Source organism: Macrobrachium rosenbergii, chromosome 30, assembly GCF_040412425.1.
Source record: "Macrobrachium rosenbergii isolate ZJJX-2024 chromosome 30, ASM4041242v1, whole genome shotgun sequence".
Lineage (NCBI taxonomy): Eukaryota > Metazoa > Arthropoda > Malacostraca > Decapoda > Palaemonidae > Macrobrachium > Macrobrachium rosenbergii.
Genome location: NC_089770.1, coordinates 20,303,226 through 20,327,080, shown reverse-complemented (window position 1 = coordinate 20,327,080; position 23,855 = coordinate 20,303,226).

The window sequence follows — 23,855 nt, the reverse complement described above, 5'->3', positions numbered from 1 at the left end:
CCCACCCCCTCCCCATCCCCCTTCAGAAGTCCATTACAGACGTGTCTAAATTTTCCCCCGTTGAATGATGCAATTTTTCACGCGACTAAGTGTTTTAACCCTTAATGAAGTTAGCCGTTAGGTCGATTTGCCTATATCGATCCTTTAATGACGCTCTGATGGAGGAGGGGTCGAATGGTGTGAGGGACGATTGAGAGGTGGGTTGAGAAATGAGGAGTAGGAATAAGATTCGGTTCGAGGAGTGAGGAAAAGAATCGAGAGGTGGGTGGGAACTTGAGGAGGAGGCGTGAGAGGCGAGAGTGAAATAGTGATCAGAATAGGAATAGGGGGAGAAGTGGTATGAGGATTGAGGAGTAGGATTGCCAGGTGGTTGAGGAATGAGGTCGATTGATGAGCGAGGAACAGGATTGATAGTTGGGTTGAGGGGTGTGGGATTTTGGAGGAGTAAATGTAAGGTAAAGGGCTGTAGTATTGAAGTGAAATTAAAGGAGGGAGAAGTAACGTGAGATAGAAGAAAGAGCGTTTTGGACGAGAAGATTAATGGTTTGTTTAGGTACAGAGAAAGACAGATAGAAAGGATGAATTATAGAAAGATAACTCGGCAGATATTGCCCATGTACATTTGCGACGAGGGAGTGGAAATATGGCGGCCTCAAGTTTGAGTTAAATGAATAAAGCCACCAACAGGCTGTTATAATGAATTTGTGTTTGGCAGTTGGCTGCATTATTGAATGTCCTCTTTGGTAGTCATTAGTCCTTAGTCCTCAAACGGAACTGCAGTTAATAAGAAAAGAGGAAAATTCCTGTCCGAAGGAGGGAAGGGTCAATAATTACACCAAAAGAAGACGAAACAATACGCTGGGTGCAACTTTTAGGAGAACATGAACACGAGATAAAACGAAAATAATTTATTGATACACAAGAAGCGGCAGAAAACCTGAATGCACAAATGAATGAATTCACTGTTTTTGAAGTGGAATCAGTATTAAAGAAACCTAGATGTAAAGCACTGAACAATGATGGAATCACTGCAGAGATGATCTTAGCTAATAAAGAAAAATTTATATTACCCACACTATTTTACAGAATGTGAAATGAGGAAACCGTGAATGGTGATTGGAAAATGAAAGTCCTAGCAAAGGTACCAAAGAAAGGTGACCTGACTAAATGTGATAACTGTAGAGGCGTTACCCGTAAGTCTGGGCAAATAACTGATAGAATGCTGAGAGATGAATAAGCTGGTTTAGAGGAGGCTGAATTTGCGTAGGTTAGATATTTAGGTAGACGTGATTGGAATTTAAAAATCACAAGATTTCGGAAATTACAAGAATGCATGTAAGAGCGTTCACAGATCATTATGATGTAAGATCTTGCATGACTATAAGCCAATTGAAAGTGTCCATGACCGACATGGATGAAAAGTTAGTGTTGCTGAAGACTTGTTTGCCCTTCTCATGGCTTTTATAATGGCAAATATTGTTGGAGATGAAAGAGGTTCAGATTTCAGCAACGATAGAAAATTGGCAGGCTTAGAACACTCAACTTGCGCTATTTTAATTAACAAACGCCAGGAGAGAGAAGGGACTCGGGATAGATGTGCAGTAAACAAGGAGAACAGTATGCATAAGAGATGAGGTACATTAGATGGAAAAAGGATTACCAGACTTGAGTTTTTCAAATATTTAGGCAGCCAGTCAAAATAAAATTTGGAAATCAAGTAATGTGAAACCGCCTCTGCAAGTACTATATAAAAGGCTAGTATGATCTGTATTGCTAAACGGACATGGGTCATGGTATGACAGTGAAACTTCATCTTAGTAATTTTGTCTATTTGTGACTAAAACTTTTAATATAAATAAATATAGAAGTCAGATTGCCGGACAGAAAGTTAAGTATATCTTAGTTTAACCAGACCACTGAGCTGATTAACAGCTCTCCTAGGGCTGGCCCGAAGGATTAGATTTATTTTACGTGGCTAAGAACCAATTGGTTACCTAGCAACGGGACCTACAGCTTATTGTGAAATCCGAACCACATTATGACGAGAAATGAATTTCTATCACCAGAAATAAATTCCTCTAATTCTTCTTAGGCCGGTCGGAGAGTCGAACGCTGGGCCAACAGCGTGCTAGCCTAGAGCTCTTCCCACCCATCCAATGAAGAACTGAGCAAGAAATGATACCACAAGGGATATTACAAGAGATCCTTATCTAGATGATACATTGATGAAAGGGAGATGGAGATGACTTGGGCATGCCCTTCTTCCCTGAGAAGAAAGTACAGGATGGTGTGATCTGGGCTCCTATGGAACCAGAAAAGTTGGAAGACACAGGCATATTTGAATGATATTTATGAGACAAGGTTGGAGATGAGTGGAGATTGGTTGAATTAAAACGAGAGAGACTTAGTAGCGGAATTTCATAAAGGCCCTTTGTGTTGCATGCTGTTGGACAGAATTATTAATATATTATTATATGCTGTGTAGCGTTACTGCCCCATTAAATCACATTTCTAGACTTTCACAGTGCTGACTCAAAAGGTTAAAGAATATCTTCTAAAACGATTCAGTCTGGAAATCTTTTCGTTCAATTTTTAGTTAGTCTCTTAATCTTTCCCGCCTTTATTCAGGTTTTTCCATACCTGGGCTATAAACGGATATTTGGTTGCGTGCCCCATTGAGACGTGAAAATTTGAGTCTTACGGTTAAGTGAGGAGAAAGAAATATAATAATAATAAGGCAGAAATCATTGTAGGCGTATCAGCGTAGAAAGTTGGAGTGATTTTAGAACAGGGAATATTCTTTTATGTCGTGTAAAATAGTCTTCTTGTTGTTTGGTATGTAATTTTGTCTGGGACTAGGATTAATAGGATTATATTTATATATATATATATATATTATATATATATATATATATATATATATATATATATATATATATATATATATATATATATATATATATATATATATATATATATATATATACACGGGTACTCATAATGCATATGTGATGAGTTTGAAGTTGCATGACCATGAGTGGGTGCTTATTTTGTTCGTTTATTACAGTGTGACGGAACAGTTATTATTATTATTATTATTATTATTATTATTATTATTATTATTATTATTATTATTATTATTATTATTATTGGTGCTTTTCTTCTTATACTGTCTTGTTTAGTATTCCTTTTCTTCTTCTTATTGAATATTAAAATAAAAATATAACCCATCATTACCTAACCTCTGTCGAAGAAATCCTATCTCCTTACGACTTCCCCCGACTTAGGATTCGATTCGAAGATGCCAAGACGGACAGGGAATTGGAATCTCTCCTTTTCCTTCTTCCTCTTCTTCTTGCTCTCCAATATCGGAGATTAGATGTAACTATGTCGTTTGTACTGGTGCCCTTGTATGAAGTTTCTCTGGGCCCCTGTTTAGAACTTGGGCTCATACCTCGATTATTGCGAAACTTCTGAGAGAGAGAGAGAGAGAGAGAGAGAGAGAGAGAGAGAGAGGTTGGTTAGTGTGTGTGTATGTTCAAGAGAGAGATACAATTATTTTATCGAAAAAAGGTTGTGGATGGAGAAAAAATGAGAGAAGGCGACAGCACCTTAGAGCGATGAATGCACAACGAGTTGAAGTTTGTTAGCCGACATTTTGAATATTAAAAATAAAATTGTTTTTGGTGCATATTGGTGTTCATAATTTAACTGTATTAATTTCCGGCTGTAATCCTGTGATGTTAAAATTTTTTGTTCTCTTATTGCATCCTGTGAATTATATATATCCAGAGAGAAAGTCTGTAAATAATAAATCTAGATAAGTACTCACGTACCTGACGCCGTTGTGCCAATTGCATTTAACTATGAAAAATAGCTTAAAAATTAAAATGGAAACATTGAGAACGAACTTCAGTTCTCTCTCTCTCTCTCTCTCTCTCTCTCTCTCTCTCTCTCTCTCTCTCTCTCTCTCTCTCTCTCTCTCTCTCTCTCTCAGGTGTAATCCAACACGTGAAGTGAATAGAGGGTGGCCTGACCATCAGTGAAAGCTGTAATTGAATGCGTGTGAGTGATTGCCGTAGACTTTTACTTGTTCCCAATTACCCGTTTTCTTTTCGAGCGCATTCATTTATAATTTACCAAACTCTTATAGCATCAGCAGGTCACTTGAATCGAGTGGTTTTATATGTAACGAGTAAATGAGTGGGTACGTCAGTCTCCGCTCTTTATCGTTCGGAAACTTTTGCGAGACTTAGCATTATCAAGTTTTGCACGCAGGGCGCTTGATTGGTTATGTACACAAAGTTACATGCACGTGAAACTGTTGTGATAAAGTTTAGGACGGGTAGTATGGGCAATAGTCGTGTGGAAAACCTTATTATTATTATTATTATTATTGGAGAAACAATTCCACAGTTATGTATCTTTACACATATATTTTTTTAAAATGTAGCTAAACAGAGCTTTCGAGAATATATACGGTTCCTATTATTACTATAACATTATTATTATATAACAAGAAAAAGTTCCATTAATTTGTTGTTTAAGAAAAAATATTATAACTGGGGATAAGAGAAGTAATCATACACATAAGAAAATAAGAAAGATAAACAAAATCAAGAAAACTAATCAATATAAAAGCAAATACTCCTTATATGAAGAATTGAATTTGGAAAAGGTGCTAATGAACAAAGGTTTTGAAAATAGAATTACAAACTTTCTGGCACATTCTAAAATAGATATCCAAGTCACTGCTAGACAGGTTATTCGACAAATTTGCAGGAGAAGGACAGGCTATTCAGTAGTTTTACACTGAAGAGCTAAGCTATTCGACAGTTTGCGGGGAATAGAGAGCCTATGTGAAACTGTTGCACTGACGAGGTAGGCAACTCGATAGTTTTGCAGTGAAGAGGCAGCCTATTCGACAGTTTTCCAGAAGTTATGTAAGTTGTTAGACAGTTTTACAGTGAGGAGGTAGGCTATTCGACATTTTTGCAGGAAAAAAGTAGGGTATTCGACGGTTTTGCTGGGAAAAGGTAGGGTATTGTACGGTTTTGCTGGGAAAAGGTAGGGAATTCGACGTTTTTGCTTGGAAAAGGTAGGGTATTCGACGGTTTTCCTGGGAAAAGGCAGGGAATTCGACGTTTTTGCGGGGAAAAAGTAGGTTATTCGACGGTTTTGCGGGGAAAAGACAGGGAATTTGACGGTTTTCCTTGGGAAAAATTAGGGTATTCGACATTTTTTCTGGGAAAAGGTAGGGTATTCGACATTTGTCCTGGGAAAAGGTAGGCTATTCGACTTTATTGTTTAGAAAAGGTAGGCTATCCGACATTTTTGCTGGGAAAAGGTAGGGTATTCGACGGTTGTACACTGATTGGGCAGACCGTTCGAAAGTTTTGTATGTTTTAGGTTGGCTATGCGACGTTTTTGCTGTGGATGAATAATATGACTGAAGTACTAGGCAGTTTAACCTCAACTAGGGAAAGGGTGTTCATTGTTAGAAGATCTCTCTCTCTCTCTCTCTCTCTCTCTCTCTCTCTCTCTCTCTCTCTCTCTCTCTCTCTCTCTCAGTATTTATATATGTACTTGATACCTAGACGTGAATATGTACTCATTAATTCCTATATTAACATATACAAGTTTATGCACATAGCTAAGAAAGTGCCTGAGGGCCTACAGTCTTCTTAGTATTATTTTTCACTAAGTGCTAAATAATGATAGGCTGGAATTTCGAGAGAAAGGAAATATCTATATAGATGCCATTAGGTAAAAGTAAATGCAATAGGATCCCAGTTGAAGGAGTGATATAACTTAACGTGTGACGAAGTATACGTATAAAAGTAAGGAGAGAGAGAGAGAGAGAATGAATTCCAGCTGAGGTCCTAACCTAATTTTGTCATACAAAAAATTATCACGTTCTGAAAAGTGCAGGAGACAAGAAGTCCCTTCTTGTGTAGATTGTTCAAGTGAATTATTATAATATAAAATTTTAAAGCTTTCGAGGGCTACTGTCTCCATCGTCAGGAGGAATGAAAGCGAGGATTACTCTTGAGAGATTGTGTATAAATGCTGTCCATACATATATAAGTCATTTACTTTGGATTAGCTAGAGATTGTTAGTAACATAATCTTTTAGTTATGAATATCTCTCTCTCTCTCTCTCTCTCTCTCTCTCTCTCTCTCTCTCTCTCTCTCTCTCTCTCTCTCTCTCTCTCTCTCTCATTATAAACAAAAATCGTCACGCGTCTTTTTTATCACTCTTTTGACTCTGACCTTTGTAGGAGAGAAAGAGAACATGTGGATCATTTAAATGAGAGAGAAAATGGCAGCATATACGAATAGAGGAGTGAATGATTGTGAGATAAAGCTGGGTTACAGAAAAGTCAGAGAGAGAGAGAGAGAGAGAGAGAGAGAGAGAGAGAGAGAGAGAGAGAGAGAGAGAGAATAAAAACAACATTGCATTCTAGTCTTGATTGTGATAACAACCGTTAAGCAACACAAGGCTGGGAGGTTGTTTGGTGTCGGTTGGAGTCCACCGGGGGCCACATCCTAAGTGTTTGGGGTTTCCTGGGGGAGGAAGAGGGTTAGCGAAAATACGTGACCCATCCCTCGCCACCCGGATCAACTTGGATCCGGCTAATGGCCGTTATATCAGAGGTGACGGGAATTAATTTTGGATATCCGCTGACCACGGAAGCGCTTGCTTACGATAACAGCAGCCAATAGGACGGGCAGCCTAATAGCCCTATCTGGCCCAACCCTCGCAGAAACAGGACAGAGGCCAGTGAAAACGGAAGCAGAGAGAGAATTCCAGAATTAGGCAAAAGAAGGAAAGAGTCGCAAAACTCGGCATTCGGACGATCACTGGTTTCAGTAATATTCCACATTGGACGTTCTTTTTTTTTTTCCTTACCCTTTCTTTTTCTTTCGCTTTAAGCCTTGGGCCATAGACGAAATGCATTATGAATTCTTTGGCAACAAAGGAAAAACAGATAAAAAAAATGGCTGGGGATCCATTTCAAAACTGAATCAACTCTTTCTTCACCCATGGCCCACCCGTCCACAAAATAACACTGCAAGTCCTTCCATAACTTTTTGAGATCTCTTGTGGATGATCCGACAGACAGATGCTAGCGAATAAAATACTTCACTGTAGTCTGCTGCTAGTTATAAGTTTACGGGACGTACTGGTGCACTTTGCTAGCTTTTGCAAGAACGAAAATATGAATGCTATGTATGGCGAGCGCGAGATCAAACGCTTGTTACTCTGCACTTCATAAATGACAGTGACGTAGTTACCGAGCGATAGTGATGTATTTATAGATGACATTGATGCATTTGTAAATGATAGTGACGCACTTATAAATGATATAGAGTTGCATTTCAGGGGCCAAATTGGGTGCCCACGTTTAATGAGGCCGCATTAATTGCCGTTGCTCTAACTTTGAAGATTTTTATTGGCTTATGCCCTTGTTAAATTGACAAAACGTCACAGTGTGTTATCTGTACTGGTTAGTTTAATAGAGAGAAAGCGAGTTATACTGTAGTCTAGATTAACGGGAATGCTTTTCTCCAGAGTAGGTCCTGTATACAACCTTAATAATAAACAACTGAGATGAAACTATACTGATCTCTCTCTCTCTCTCTCTCTCTCGTTATATATGTCTAAAATGAAGGTGAGAAAAGGGGGAGAGGAGAAAGTAGGAGTCCGAGGAAAAAGAAAAAAGGAATGAAAACCATTAAACTGATGAGTACCTATAGGGGCGGCACGAGCGAAATCGACTGCATAGTAACACATTTGTTTTTCTTTTTCCAGACGGAATTACAATTCAGAGCTTCGGCGTTCGTAAGTATAGAAATTCCGTTTTTAAAAGGATTAGTCAATTATTTAATTGTAGTATACTTTTAAAGAGTTTGTTTTGCCTTTGTCAACTATGATTACGTTTCAAGATTTGCGCGTTATTAAGATTTGAGTATTAGAATTTTTTTAGGTACATTTGTTAATGAAATACCGGTTTCCGCTTTAGTCTAAATGATGCTGGGGGATCCAAAAGAGAAATAGATTGAGTTCGTTTGTAGATTAAAATAAAGGCCATATGAGTGTTTTAATTTGGATTAAAATATGAGATTGTTTTTATTTTTAATTTAAAGAAAGAGCCATATGAGTATGTTTTAGTTTACACCATTTGAAATTGTTTATACTTTTCGACTAAAAATGTGTTCAGATGCGCTTGTTTTCATTTAGAAAGATGTAGAGTCTGTACGAGATTTTTTTTATTTTCAGGTTACAGAAAGGGTCTATGCGGTTGTTTGAGTTTAGATTGAAGAAAGGGTTATATGAGATTGTTGTCTGTTGTCATTTTGGTAACAGAAAGGGCTGTGCGAGATTGTTTTCTTAAGAAAGGTTCACATGAGCCTTTTTTTTTATTTTTAGATTAAGGAAACGGTCATATCATGTTAAAAGCAAGAGGTGGACAGTAAATTTCCGTACACAGTAAATTACAGTATATGTTAAGCAGATAACTAGGTAGATGAAAGAAATGGGGAATATATCTCGGGTCACACGAACACGAAGTAAATTAATGCTTGAGATCGTATTGGGGGAGACGGGCAAGGTAGTTCCCCTCCTGAATATTTCATTACTTTTCACTCCTCTTTTCCGCCCCTAACCCTCACCCCTCACCCTCCAAACCTCTTCCCCATCCCTGAATTCTTTTTCTTCCTGTTGTTTGTCGTCTCTGTCTCAACCTTTTACACTAACGTAACTTAAAGCCTTTAATATGGGGAGGGTTCTCTCTGACCGCGCGCGCCACAACTTACACATTTGTCTCGCGCCATTATCACCCACAGTGATTCTCGTTTCTTTTTCTTTTCTTTTTTTCTTTCTTCTTTCTTCTTTCTCTCTGTGAACCCGTTCGTTCCATTTTCAGGGCCTTGTAAACTCTCTCTCTCTCTCTCTCTCTCTCTCTCTCTCTCTCTCTCTCTCTCTCTCTCTGAAGGCTTTTACAGTCGCATACGTAAACTGAAATTTGGTAATTACTTATTGATTGCAAAGGCACTTTAACGTGAATCTTTCTTAGATAATCTATTTTGATGATATCAGACGTCGTCTTTATACAATGGAGAGTAAAGACTCTCTCTCTCTCTCTCTGTTGGGGTTACAGTAACATTTGTAACGTAAATTGTAATTTACAATTGACCTATTGCTTTTAAAGTGACTTGACCCGCACCTTCATAACGCGGAAATTTGAATTGTAATTCATTATGAATGAAGAAAAACGAACGTGTTCTCTCCCTCTCTCCGAATTGCAACCATCCTCTCTCTCTCTCTCTCTCTCTCTCTCTCTCTCTCTCTCTCTCTCTCTCTCTCTCTCTCCTGAATGTAAATAACATGAAATTGTTACTGAAGGTTATACGAATGGGTATTGGTGTTGGTGCTAATGGCTTGTGGCATGTAGCGTGGGGGAGTCTCAATGGCGCTTGGGAAGAGACTCGTACCGGACCTGTCCGCCTGGCAGTTCAATAAACACGCTCTGGCGTGGATGGCACCAGAAATGCAAAAGAATTAAGCCGGTTTTTAGTTTATTTTTGGAGGGGGGTTCATTTTGGGGAGGGGAAGGCACGGTTTCCTCGCCTCTGTTTTTCCTTTCTATCCGTGCAGAAGGCAAAATAAGGAAGGAGTGATTTCATTTTTACGACGGGTCATTTTGGAGGTTTGTTTGATTTTTTCTTTTTCAGAGGGCCATTTTGGGGAGGAAGCATGGCGCAGTTTCGTTTATTTTCTGGCCTTCATCTGGGCAGAAATGTAAGAGATTTTAGCTACGTTTTGCTTCATGTTTTGCAGAATCCTTTTTTGGTGGGAAGGGGAGAGTTCTGGCGCGGACTGGGAGAAATGCTGAGCAATTAAGGTGTCTTTTTATAGTTTATTTTTTTTTTTTTGGGGGGGGCCCACTTTGGAGGGGTAGGAGAATGGCACTGTTTCTTCTGCTTGTTGTCTTCTATTTTTTTCGTTTATTGTGTCTGTTTTTCTGAAGAGGAGATCGAGTTTTTTCTTGTTTTACATCACCGATGTGAGAGCCTTTTCGATAGTTATTTCAGTGGTTTTGACGATAGTTGGAAAACATAGTTTCTTCTATAACCTACTCTTGTTAAGTTTTTTTTTATTTCTTTAAGAGTAATTATGAATATTGACGGGCAAAGTTCCATATGCTATATGGTTTTTCTTTTTTAAATTTAACTCTAAACCCAATATTTTCGTTATAAGGGGAAACATAAGGTTTTTATGTATTAAAACTCTTGTGGTAAGGGTAAAGTAAGGTTTGAATATAATTTCTATTTTCCTTGTGGCGATTTTAAATGCTACAGGAAGGCTCTCTTCCCCAAAGAGTGAATAAAGTTTTTACATTTGTTTTTCATTTCTCAATTTATTGTTTTGCTCTGCGAGGACCAAGTTCTTCGGTTTTCCACCAGCAATTTTGTGTTTTACATTCTGGACTTGTGAGGGTAATTGGTTGCAGGATTAAGTTTATTTCCCTAAGAATCATTTTATCGTAGTTGAAGAGCCATATTTTTTTTTTTTTTGGCTCATAAATTTGTTAATATTTCTGGGCTTTTTTTTGGTGCACGCATCGTCCGTTTTAATTTTACCGCGTGTTCGTTACCTGTCTTTTACTTATTTTATTTTTTTATGTGTATACATTTTCTGTTCCTTGTATCATATTTTTTTTTATTTTACAATTCATGTAATGTTCGTTAATTGGTAATATGTAAATTAGTCAGCTGGTTTTATTTTATGTTTTACATAATAACTATTATTTAGAACGAGTTTTTGTATATAAAATTACTTCAGCTTTCGTTGTACTCTTCATTGCTGAAAGTTGAGAGGGAAGAGATAGATCAATAATGATTTTTTCTTTGAGAATTCGGCTGTCTAAAAAAAAAAATTTCCACAATTGGATTCACAGTGTCCAGAAAGTTCAGATACTATGAGAAAACTAAGCACCAGCAGATGAATAAATATTAGCTTAATTTATAGAATGCATATCATAATTGTATGAAAGGTGACCTGTAAAAAAAATTGTGACACTTAACATAAATGAAGTAAATGATTAGCAGCATTTTCCGCAGACTAATTAACTTTGACGTGGGTCGTGTAGATTGTTTCTTAATGTAAGCAATACTGTATAGCTTTTCGTTCTTAGATATAACATTTTTAGTGAGTATTTTTATTTTCTAACCCACAGCCTTTGATGAAAAGGAAAATGCTGCGTTATTCGGACATTTTTACGTACGCAAAATAGTTTATGCATGGAAAAAAGTTCATAATCAAATCCAATTTGCCTCTTGCATGGAAAAGTCAGTTGACGTGTGCTGGTAAGGAAATTCATTTATCCGTTATGGAAACCCACCTATTCAATTTTTATAATAAAAGAACACGAAGTTTCCAGTAATTGGTCATCTCCTCAGTTTTATCCTATTTTTTGCTTTCTCTCCCTAATAATTTTTTTTGCCTCTTTCTCTTACAAATAAGTTCCTACCTGCACCTTGATATTAGAAAGTATTTTTCTAAACCCCCCATCGGATGGTATAAAGAATAACAAAATTTGGGCCATTTTTTATCGCGGTGGCAAGTCTAATAGAAGGCGTTTTGGGGTGAGGCTGTGGTTGGGGGCGGGGGTTGGTGGGGGTACTTAAACCCCCTCTCCTCCCCCTTCCCACCTTTCATTCTGTCCACGGCTTTTAGCAAAGTGCAACCAACTTAGGGTATTCTGTTAAAGATGCAATACCCCTCTATCGGCTGGCCGGATGTCGAGTGCTGGCGTGTTCTGTAAGGGACCTAGACGTGTCGAATTCTTGCGATTATTTTGTTTATTTGATTCCGTATTTTGTGCTGATTTACTTGTTGATTTAGTTATTTGTACATGAATTAAAACCTAACTCCTTATTCATTTACTTTTCTGTTCATGTATTTACCCCTCTGGATTTGCTTTGTTATTGATGTATTTGTTCCCAGTTCTTATTTTCTTATTACTTTCAGATGGGCTATGGCATGCACAGTATCTTTTGAAAAACAAAATGTGCATTTAAATGATTACCTTCAGTTTAGGAAATGGCAGTGTTAGTTTATACCGGCAGTGATAAGCACGTTATTTTTATAATAATTGATTAATAAAGGTTTTAATTGATTACAGGTTAGTGAATGGTTTTATTCCTCTCATTGCATTTATTTCTGAAGTTTGTTGGTATCGTTCTCTGTCAACTAAGCAACTTAATATTCTCTTTATCCCATCACTTTTACAAGGGACTAGCTCCGGTCGGTGTTTTATTTTTTCAGTCTCGCCGGGAAACTGCTTTCATTTTCCAAGATTCACTGTATCTCTTCGCTCTTCCAAGAACTGGATCTGTTTTGACATTAGTTTGTTCAATATACATCTCATTTCGCTCAGATTTAGTTTTTCCCAAATCCGTTTCAGTACGCAGTCGCCATCTGTGACGCCAGTTAAGATTTCAGGCCAGCATAGAACAATTTTTTTTTTTATTTCATGATTTAACCACCCTCCATGTCGTATGTTAATTTTGTATCACTCAGCCTATGGAGTATGATCTTATTTTTCCTTTGAAAATAGATATGATTCTACATTGTGTGCTGGAAACATTTATTGTTATTATGGAAGAAAACTAAGTTCTTATTTCAGTACTTCAGTTATATATTTTATTGTTCTGGATTATTCAGTCTCCCTGTTAATATTTACTTGTTATCCTAACTGTTTTTATCTTATTGAAGTTTACTTCTTCCCCTTTAAGATGTTTATTGTGAGAGGTCATGCAGTCACTAGTTTATGTTTGTTTGTTGTCGCAGACTTATCGATGTCTGTCATTGTAATTTATTTGAAATGTTTTGTGACGTAGGATGAGTTTATTAGATTTTAATAAGATTTCTCAAAAGATTGTTGATAGATTTAAATGAACTTTTGTGGAATTGTGGGCTGTTGGCCATGGAAGAAATGGTTAGACTTTGAGATGGGATCAGTGTTCAGGTTTCATCCAGAGGTTTTTTATTTTTATTTTAGCGGAGGTACGAGTTCAAGGAGGGTTTTGTAACTTGTTTGCTGTTACCATAGATGTCTTGCATTAAGACAATTTTTTTCTCTTAAGTAACTGTTTTTTGTGATGGACATTACTTGTTTTTGCTCTTGTGACATTTTACTCATATGGTATTTTTTTTCTCTTAAGTAACTGTTTTTTGTGGTGGACATTACTTGTTTTTGCTCTTGTGACATTTTACTCATATGGTATTACTTTTTTTGTTTTTAGTATATGGATATTTTCTTGTATGGGTATTGCCGTATATCTTTTGGGGTGGGGTATCATAAATTTAGCGTGGGATACTACTTACTGTTTTTGTCATTTTAGCATTTTACGTGTGAAAAGGTACTTTGTTGCGAGAGGTCGGTATGTGTTGTTATTCAGATTACGTCTGATATTAATGCCCTACTTTAAGTATACAACTAAACCAGCCTTAGTTTTTTAGTGCCTTTTCATTAATGTATATATTTGCTAATTTTTGCAAAACTTCCCTGGTAGTTCTAGTTAATTATTTTCTTTATTTACAAGTTGTTATTTATACATCTCGGTATACTGATTCTCTCTCTCTCTCTCTCTCTCTCTCTCTCTCTCTCTCTCTCTCTCTCTCTCTCTCGTGCAAGTTCATACTGTGCACATATGTATCTCTTATTGGAGTGTACTTATGGTTTCCGGGTTCCCGTGACACAAGGGTTAACCGAAGTTTGATGGTTCACTCGAGAGCTAAGTTCGTCTTGGGCTAGTTTGTTACCTCACCATCCTTCTCCCCCCCGCCCTCACCCCCTCCCCAACCCCCGTTTCAGTTTGTTAATTACTCGACTGGTGCGTCTCAGCTTCTATTTGTGGCTGCTGAATCAACTCAAGATCAACAGTTGTGACCCTATAATCGATTGTCTCAGGCGATGGTCTGTGCCGTAGCCTCTAATTTCTGAAATTTCTTTTTTTTTTTATTTTTGGCTTTGATTTATTTTATATTTATTAAAACGACGGTGTAGTTATTTTTATTGGTTGCTGTATGGTTATAACGTTGTTGTTTGTTATTAATGGAATACACGGATATTGATTTACCTTTATTAATTGTTATAAAGTTCCTTTCATGGTTGTTTGTGTTAAGAATATACTGTATATTATAAAGTATATTTGGCATTTTTGTATGTTTATATTTGTTCTCTTGATTCCTTTAGTTCTTTCCTCGTTATATATATATATATATATATATATATATATATATATATATATATATATATATATATATATATATGTAATGTATATATATGTGTAATATGACTGACTGTGTGCATGCAGGTTTATCACTTGAACTCACGCAGCTTTTTTATAATCACAAACTTTAAGCCATTACTATTGCCTGATATCAAATTCACTTTTCCTTGAGAATAACGTAAAGCCAAAGGGAAGCCAGCCATATGGATAAGTAGACTGTCCAGCACTGTCTAAACCAAGAGGTACAGCTTCGAATCCTGGCCGGGCTAGACGCTGGATTGTTTGTAAATCCTTTTGAGAGTAAGTTATTCCCAAGGTAAGGTGAATTCGATATTTAGTGCAATGTATGTATGTATGTATATATATATATATACCGTATATGTATACACATGTATATGTATTATATATGACTTTATTGACACTGCTAAGCACACAAAATCCATCTGTTTGGTCCCATTAACCAGCCGCTCGATTCTAACCTCTCCCTTTTGTCATTAACCTCGCATTATAACCCCGGCAACCTCTAGCCTTAACCTCTGGCTGCCTCCTAGGGCTCGGCAGATCAGAGTTCGCCAACCTCCATCAGGCGGTTGTTGTCAGAGGAAGGTGAAAAATGAAGGGAGGGTTGTAAAATGAAAAGTGAAGAAGGGATGAGAATTAGGATGGGTGTGTAAGTTGGGGGGGGGAGGTGGGGTCCCCAGGTGTGAAGCTCCTGAGGAGGAATATTATATCGATTGCCTAGGGGCGTTTTTATGGTGACAGTAGTGTTGGTGATAGTGATCACGAGGTTGGTAATAGTGAAAGTGAGCTTGTGGTCTGAAAAGAAACCGTGGAAATATATTCATGTTAGTCATTGCAGTGATGAGAATGTGGGTAATAATGATGACAAAAATTGTGCAGATGATAATGTTTGCAGATATGATGACCGTGATGTTAATACTGAGGAAGGTGATTAGTGATGGCCGTCGATATGATGATGCGGAAGATGATAACAGTTGTGATGTGGAGACTGACAGTAATGACAGTTATTGTCAAAGCGATTATGTTTATACTTAAATTTTTTTTATTATGACGATGGCGTGTTATATATATTCATGCAGATGTTTAAACACACCTATTCACAGTTAATGATTACGTAGAGCTTTCATAGTACACTCTTGAGGGCTAATGGACGCAGCGAAAACTCTCATGTGGAGTAGTGTGTTTTACTCGCATTGCGTGTCTGCATTGGGGGATTGCATGTGCATGTTTATTATCATGAATGTTGCTTATGTTAACTAATAGCTCGGAAGGGTATTGCTTCTACACACTACAACACATTTTGCGCCTTTGGTGCCGCGGAGGTTACGTATTCATCCGCGTCTGTTTGTGCGTTTGGCGGCTTGTCCACAAATTCCTCGGAAAGGTGTAGACTGAATTCGATCAAACACTACGTAGGGGCGGACAGTGGGCCAAAAAGGGGTGTTGAATCGATTTTGAGATGAATCCGGATCCAAATTAGTTAATTGTTATTATTGTTATATTTTATTACCGGTATGAACACATCACATCATCGCCTCTGCATAGGTCGAATATCCCATCCAATTTTCCCCCATCTCTTGCATACCGCGTTCTGTCAATCTGTCCCTCCATGCTTTCAGTGGTATCTCCCGTCATTAATCTCTCTCTCTCTCTCTCTCTCTCTCTCTCTCTCTCTCTCTCTCTCTCTCTCTCTCTCATACTCCTTTAACATACTCCCATTTGGGCCGACTTGCATCATTAAACCCTGTGCATTTCGCTTTGGTGCGTTTCTCCCTTATTTCATGCTCTCTCTCTCTCTCTCTCTCTCTCTCTCTCTCTCTCTCTCTCTCTCTCTCTCTCTCTCTCTCTCTCTCTCTCTCTCTCTCTCTCTGTAGAAGGTTAGATATTTATTATTTCATTCTTTCTAATACGCTTGTATGGAGGAAGATTTCAACTCTCTCTCTCTCTCTCTCTCTCTCTCTCTCTCTCTCTCTCTCTCTCTCTCTCTCTCTCTCTCTCTCTCTCCCCCGACCTAATATCTATAATGCATATAGTAATCACATGCATCCAATACCATCCCCTTTGCATGGGAGTGTCACAATACTTTTAGAAACGTTGGTCAGAATATTTCCTGGCATTATTATCACAGTGGTAATTCACAGAACAAAAGGACGAAAGTTTTGGTGTTTCAACAATGAATGAAAAACGACGCTTGATCATGTTTTATGGGCAAAAGAAGGCTGCCAATCCATAGAAAAGATAAATTAATGTAATCTACATTCACTTAGTTCCTATATAATTTTTTTCAGGGTGATAATGGTAGGCAGTTATCTCATAGGAAACTTATCTAATCTAATCTAATCTAATCCAATTCAAGTGTTATAATAATTTTCAGTTCGAGTTTGTTAATACTGCAGTTTCATTAAATGGCTTCTTACTGCTATTTGTTACATGAAATGTGTTTTCTATACAAAAAATTTTTTCTCGATATTCAGTATATTTAAATAGATAAGAAAAGACTCGAAGATTTCTTAGCTTCAACCTTCCGATGTAAATAACATTTCCTCAACCCTTAGAGTCACTTACATACGCTTCGTATGTCATATTGATTATAGTGTATCCCTCTTTTGTTTATGGTACATTAAGCTCTCTCTCTCTCTCTCTCTCTCTCTCTCTCTCTCTCTCTCTCTCTCTCTCTCTCTCTCTCTCTCTCTCTCTCTCTCTCTCTCTAAATATTCAGAACCTGTCACCCCACCCTGTACGGAGAGTACACGCTGTTTCTTTGTCTGAAGATTAGTATTGTAACTCTCATTCCCCCGTCTGCCTGGCACCACCCTTGTCATACGTTGTGGAAAACATTCACCTCGGAAAGCTCTCTCTCTCTCTCTCTCTCTCTCTCTCTCTCTCTCTCTCTCTCTCTCTCTCTCTCTCTCTCTGTCGAATAACCACTGTACGAATATCCAAATTGGGAAATATTCTTATTGTCAAGGGTCCACCGCGAGGTTTAGCCACAGTAGAGTTCATTTATTATGGATATATCTGTTGTGAAAATATGAAGCGTAGAAAATAGTCAGGGTAAAAATATTGATCATTTAAAATGTTTGTCATGAAACATATTCCGCTTAGAAACATGGCACCTTGAAAAATATTCAAATAGGAAAACTTTAAGTGTAGAAGTAATTCATTTTAAAATATACTGATTGCGAAAAGTACCTGCTGTGTAAATTACGTACACTGGAAAATATTCACAATTGGAAATATTCACTGTTGGGATGATCTCACCATGAAAAATATCCAGTTTAGAATATGTTCACTTTAGAAAATACCTACCACGAAAATATTGCTTGTGGAACCTACACCTTTCATAGATGCCTTCACCGTAACCAAAGCACCATGGGCCCCGTCTGGAAAATCTGCCACACCCCTTAACTGATTGGGGGCTGGGAGGGACCGAGGGAGGTTCCATTTATCCTCCTCCTCCTCCTCCACCTCCTCCTCCTCAATACTTCTTCCTCCCCTTTCTCTCCCTCAATCTTTCCTTCTGTCCTCTTTCATCCTAATATTGCATCACAACCTTAACACCTATTTTATTATTCGCATTGTTTCTCTCTCTCTCTCTCTCTCTCTCTCTCTCTCTCTCTCTCTCTCTCTCTCTCTCTCTCGAATTATGGATAATGTACTGTCTGGCATCTTATCTTTATCTGTGATGTTGATACTGGCACTTTCTTCATTGTGCATCAGGAGAGAAAAAATAAATGTTTCAGAAGCTAACTGCGTCTCATTTTAGTCTTAAAGTCGACATTTCTCTCTCTCTCTCTCTCTCTCTCTCTCTCTCTCTCTCTCTCTCTCTCTCTCTCTCTCTCAGTAGAATGTTTTTATAACTTGTTTGTAAGTTACCTCTCGCGTCTTGTCAATTGTTATTTCTCTCTCTCTCTCTCTCTCTCTCTCTCTCTCTCTCTCTCTCTCTCTCTCTCTCTCTCTCTCTCTCTCTCTCTTGGAGTTTTATATGTATTTTTAATGAAAAGATTATTTTTACCTTTTTTTTTTTTTACTTTATGACATTTTTACAAATGCTATAACCACTTTCTCAAGATTTCTGATAGCTTAACAGTATTCACGCTTAATGAAAGTCTCATATTACGTGCATTGAAATAATCCACGTTTCTAACATTATGAAATTTGGTTCCTCTCTCATCACTCAGTTTCTCAGCCATAACTTCAAATGCATCCTGTCTCTCTTCATTAATGATTTATATCTTTTCTCCCCTTTCGGCCCTCCTTATATACTATTGTCCTCGATTTCCTAACACCTCCCACCCCCCCATACTCCCTCATTCCCGGTTTCGCCCCCACACCCACCCCTCTATACCACCCTCAAAGGAAGCTGGCACTCCCTGACACCCCTTCTTGGCACTTAACCAAATGATAATATGTAAATGGGGGAGCGAGGGAAAGGGGGGGGGGGAGAATCCCCCATTCTGAAACAGCCATTAAGAGCCCTCTACCGGTCTGAAACTACTTCTTGGCCAGTCGCTGCCTCTTCTCTCTTCTACGTGTTAGAAAGGGGAACCCATTAGCCTTATTATTGCATATCCCAGCCCTGGGTTTTGGATCACGGCCGGTAGATGGCTCTCTCTCTCTCTCTCTCTCTCTCTCTCTCTCTCTCTCTCTCTCTCTCTCTCTCTCTCTCTCTTTTCCATTCGCTTCACTTTATAGAAGCTATATTCTGTTTCCCTAAAGATAGTCTAAAATTTTCTCTCACTCTTTATTCCTCTTGTTTTATCTATTTATATACCTGTGCATCTATCTATTCATTCATTCTCTTCTGTCATATCGTTGGTGCCATTCAGCATTCAACTTTGTGCTGCGTGATGAAAGTTAACGTCCTTGGTTACCGAGAAATTCAGCTGAAAGTAAAAGGAAGGAAGATAGCAAAAATGTTTTGGGAGGCAGCACACATGATTCGAAAAACCTCGACCTTTTAAAATGCGCTTTTCAAAGTTTGTGTTGAGAGAGAGAGAATTATCATCATAACAAGAGGGGGGAGAGAGCAAGGGGGAAAGTTAAATGCAATGTGAATTGCTAGGAAGTTGAAGGATAAGAATGCTCTGAGAGACAGGGGGACGTTCAAAGTACAGCTATATGAATGTGAGAGAGAGAGAGAGAGAGAATAAGCAAGACAGTAATGGTGAGGCAATTAAACATAATAAACAGGAATGAAGATGAATGACAGGGTTCAAGGAAAAGCGATAGTCTTTCGAAAACAAAATCGTTAGGAAGGATTATTGGTCCGATTAACTATAAAATGAAGTGTGAATGAGGAAGAGACAAAGATAATTCCCGAGAGAGAGAGAGAGAGAGAGAGAGAGAGAGAGAGAGAGAGAGAGAGAGAGAGAGAGAGAGAGAGAGAGTTAGTAATAAAAAAAACGACATCCCAGACTCCACCGCCGTGAAAATCGGGCTTTTCATAAAAGGGAATTTCTGATTAGGTGGGAAAGGGGTTTGAAGCAGAGAGAGAGAGAGAGAGAGAGAGAGAGAGAGAGAGAGAGAGAGAGAGAGAGAGAGAGGAGGTTGGTGTCTTCCCATTTGGTAAGAAACTGATCACGCCTTGATGGTCACAAGGCTTGTCTTTCCTCCTTCATCCCTCAGGTTTTCCTCTTTCTTCCTTGTTCCCTCCTCCTTTCCTATTCCTCCTCCATGTCTTTCCCATTCACTTTTCATTATTCTCATTACACATTTTTCCTTCAGTTGGTGGTTATCTGTTGGTGCAGAATGCTCAAGATAGCCCATTTTTAATTTAAGGAAGCAATGTTCAGATGGTAGAAATAATTGTTAAGTATGATAATTTAGAAGTCATGGAGTATTTTTTGGTGACAATTCTTTTGTTTATTGGTTCATGGCAAAATACTTCTAGAATGTTAGAAGGCATGTGCGTACAAGTTTTGACTCATTACTTATAAATCTTTGTAGTAACATGAAGAGTAATTATGGAGTTGTAATGAAAGTTGTAAATCAGTTCTTCGGTTTTGGTAATGGCGTGAGAAGTGTACGTTCTTAAGCAAATGATATTTTATATTTTGTTGGTCGAAATATAAAATATCGAAAAGAGAAGTCATCAAAAATAGTAGTGGAATCATTAACTGATGGTAATTTTCACTAATGTTCAGCTGACTTAAATAAAATGCCTTGAGTGAAATGACCTTAGCAAATCTACGGAAAATAACTAAGTTTCCCGCTAATGTCACGAGAGAAAATACCATCCTACACTTCTAATTAAGGAATTATAATAGCTTCAAATTAGGGACAAGGTCTTTTATGATGTTTGTATATATGTTTTTAAATCGCTACCCTAAAACATACCAAACTAGATCAGGGGCTTCTGTACTATCAGCGACTTCTTAGAAAGACAAGCGAGGCAAAGTAAGGATTCGTTTGGTACCAAGGTCGTGCTCAGCTGATAAAGCTCTGCGTGTTAAAAAAAAAAAAGCAAAATGTTGAAAAGGTATGCGGACAAATGTTAGCGAGAACAATCATTGTAAAGTCACGGTTCAGGGAATAGTTGCTAGGCCACATCAGAGTCAAAAGTGATCTTTAGATATAAATGGCATTAACTACTGTGTATATTTGCAGTAAGGATAACTGATGGTCGTTTTGTTCAACGCTTTTGTCTTAGAGGAAAAATCGTACATATCACTGTCGATATCTAATCTCTTCGAAACCTTAAAATCTGTTTTACATATCACCATTTAAGCAACGAAGATATTAACCCCCTCTGTTGTCTATTGTGCCTTCTATGCACATTTTTACAGTCATTTCGAAGAGGGGTTTTTGTCGTCCTTCATATATGTGAGAGGTATTGTCATTTACTGATTCGAGACTTGTAAGATTAAGCATAACTACTGTAGATATTCACTTGCGAGGCCATATGAAATTAACAAGGATTTTAAAGACAGATCGTATTAAGGAAACTTTCCAGTTCACATTCTCGTCATGGAAAATATAATATTTAAACATTGTGTGCTTATTTTTAAGATCGTAGAATATAAATTTAATCCCATTGCAAGTTAGCAGTGGAGTAAAGATTATTATTATTATTATTATTATTATTATTATTATTATTATTATTATTATTATTATTATTTATTTTTATTCAAGAGAAATTTTGATTAGGGCAAACGGTGTTAACCAGCTGTCCACTACTTCACCCCTGCTCTTAGTTCTGAGGAAAATTAATTTATATTTTCTCACTGTTTCAGTTGTCTTTTCTAAGATATATAATTAATAGTAGCAGTATTAGTATAATTGTAATTTGCGTCTTCACATAAAGTTTATCAAAATCCAGCAGACTGTTATTATTATTATTATTATTATTATTATTATTATTATTATTATTATTATTATTATTATTATTATTATTATATAGTAGTAGTAGTAGCAGTATAAATGTTGCAACTCGGAATAAATCTATGGTTGCAAATGATAAAAAAGGTTTTGTATATTTGCCATGCCATCTCACAACCTGCTTAATTGCTTATGGTGGGCGTGTCCGCTTTGGGAAAAGTTTGTCGAGAGGCGTTGTCTTGGTAAGCAGAATTCACTTTGTAGCTTTTCCTCCCTTTTAATTGCATTGCGTATCGTTTTTCCTCATCTATACATTTTCTTTACGCTTGATAGATGGGTAGGTGTTTGTATCTGCTTTTTGTATCCTTCGAATCGTCTCGATGTGTGAGTATGGCTGATTGCTGCCGTATTTTATGGTTTATCCTACAGGTCTTCATCGGAGAGGTGGGTAGAGCTCTCGGCTAGCACGCTGTTGGCCCAGCGTTCGACCTCTCCGACCGGCCAGTGAAGAATTAGAGGAATTTGTTTCTGGTGATAGAAATTCATTTCTCGTCATACTGTGATTCGGATTCCACAATAAGCTGTAGGTCCCGTTGCTAGGTAACCAGTTGGTTCTTAGCCACGTAAAATAAATCTAATCCTTCGGGCCAGCCCTAGGAGAACTGTTAATCAGCTCAGTGGTCTGGTTAAACTAAGATATACTTAATTATGGTTTATCCTGGTTAGTGTAATATTTATTTTTCTTCATGTGTCATATTTGCGTTAGACTATAAGGATATGTTTTGCCTTCGTTGACGATGGATACGCGGTATGTTTGGAACATAAACTTGTTTCAACTGACATTTAGCTCACTTGCTTGGTCAGTCAACATAACATAGGTTCCCCGAGGAAAATCCTTCTTTCTTTTGTAAGTCTCCTTTGCTGTATATGAGAAATTTTTCCGCCTATGTAGTTGTGTCTTACCATATAATTTCTTATTGATTTCCCATAAGTACCATAAAAATGAATTTGTCGTGCCTTTATTCCCCAATGTTTTATCTATTCCCTCTGTATGGCCTCTCCTTTCATCATTAAATGTTTCTCTATCAGAGCCATTGTTCATTAACATATAATTTCCACTAAATTTGTCTTAGCTTCCGTCTAAAATCCATTTGTTCGTTCTTTGTGAATATGTATGTATGTGTGTATGTATGTATGCATGTAATTGAAAACTTCGTTAATTGAACCTGATATATGTCATTCTTTTTATGAGCTATAATTATTGAAACTAGCGTCTCTCTCTCTCTCTCTCTCTCTCTCTCTCTCTCTCTCTCTCTCTCTCTCTCTCTCTTTGTGCGTGTGTGTGTGTGTGTGTGTGTGTGTGTGCCGTGTTTACAGTCCATCGCTTTGTTGGCATACTTTTACGTATTAATGAAAGCTCGGAAGTCGCGCAGGTGTTAATGAATTTAATTGAAAAATAATCGCCTGAAATTGGTTTCTTATTTTTACTTCCCTCTGCCACACGGCAATTACAACCCGATAATGTAGCGTAAGAGTCGACACGGAATATTCATGCGCCCTTAAGAACGCTTCCAGACCATTCGGTAGGACTTCATTGCCCTTGCAGAATCCCTACCGGGACTTATTTGTGCTTGTAGCCCCCAGCTGGACTTGCTCGTATTGTAGATACCACTCCCCCAGTGATGGGCTTGAAGAGTGTGCGCAGGCCCGTAGTTGTAGAGCCCCGAGGTACTGAATTATTTGCAGAATCCCTAACTGGACTTGATGTGCGCAGGCGTGTAATTGTAGACCCCCAAGCTACTGAATTATTTGTAGAATCCCTAACTGGTCTTGATGTGCTACAGTCCACCGACTGTAGCGAGCATTTTAACTCCCTAAAGTGTGCTTGCTGATTCCCTGGGAGGTCTTCTCTATGCATCATGACCCGTAGCTGCGCTTTGTTGTGCTTGTAGACTTAGATGGACAAGACGTAGTTTTTGAACTCATTACTGAACTTCAGTGTGAATGTAACCTAAATTTTGTGCTTTTAGAGTTTTTATGTGGACTTTTCTATGCTTTTAGGCCCGTTAGTTTGTCTCCATTGTGTTTTTAGATCCAACCTCGTTAGAGTAAAGTGTGTTTGTAGAACACAGACTGGATTTTATTTCTTGTAGACATATTACTTGGACTTTGGTCTGCTTGTGTTTCCCTCAGTAGATTTCACAAACACT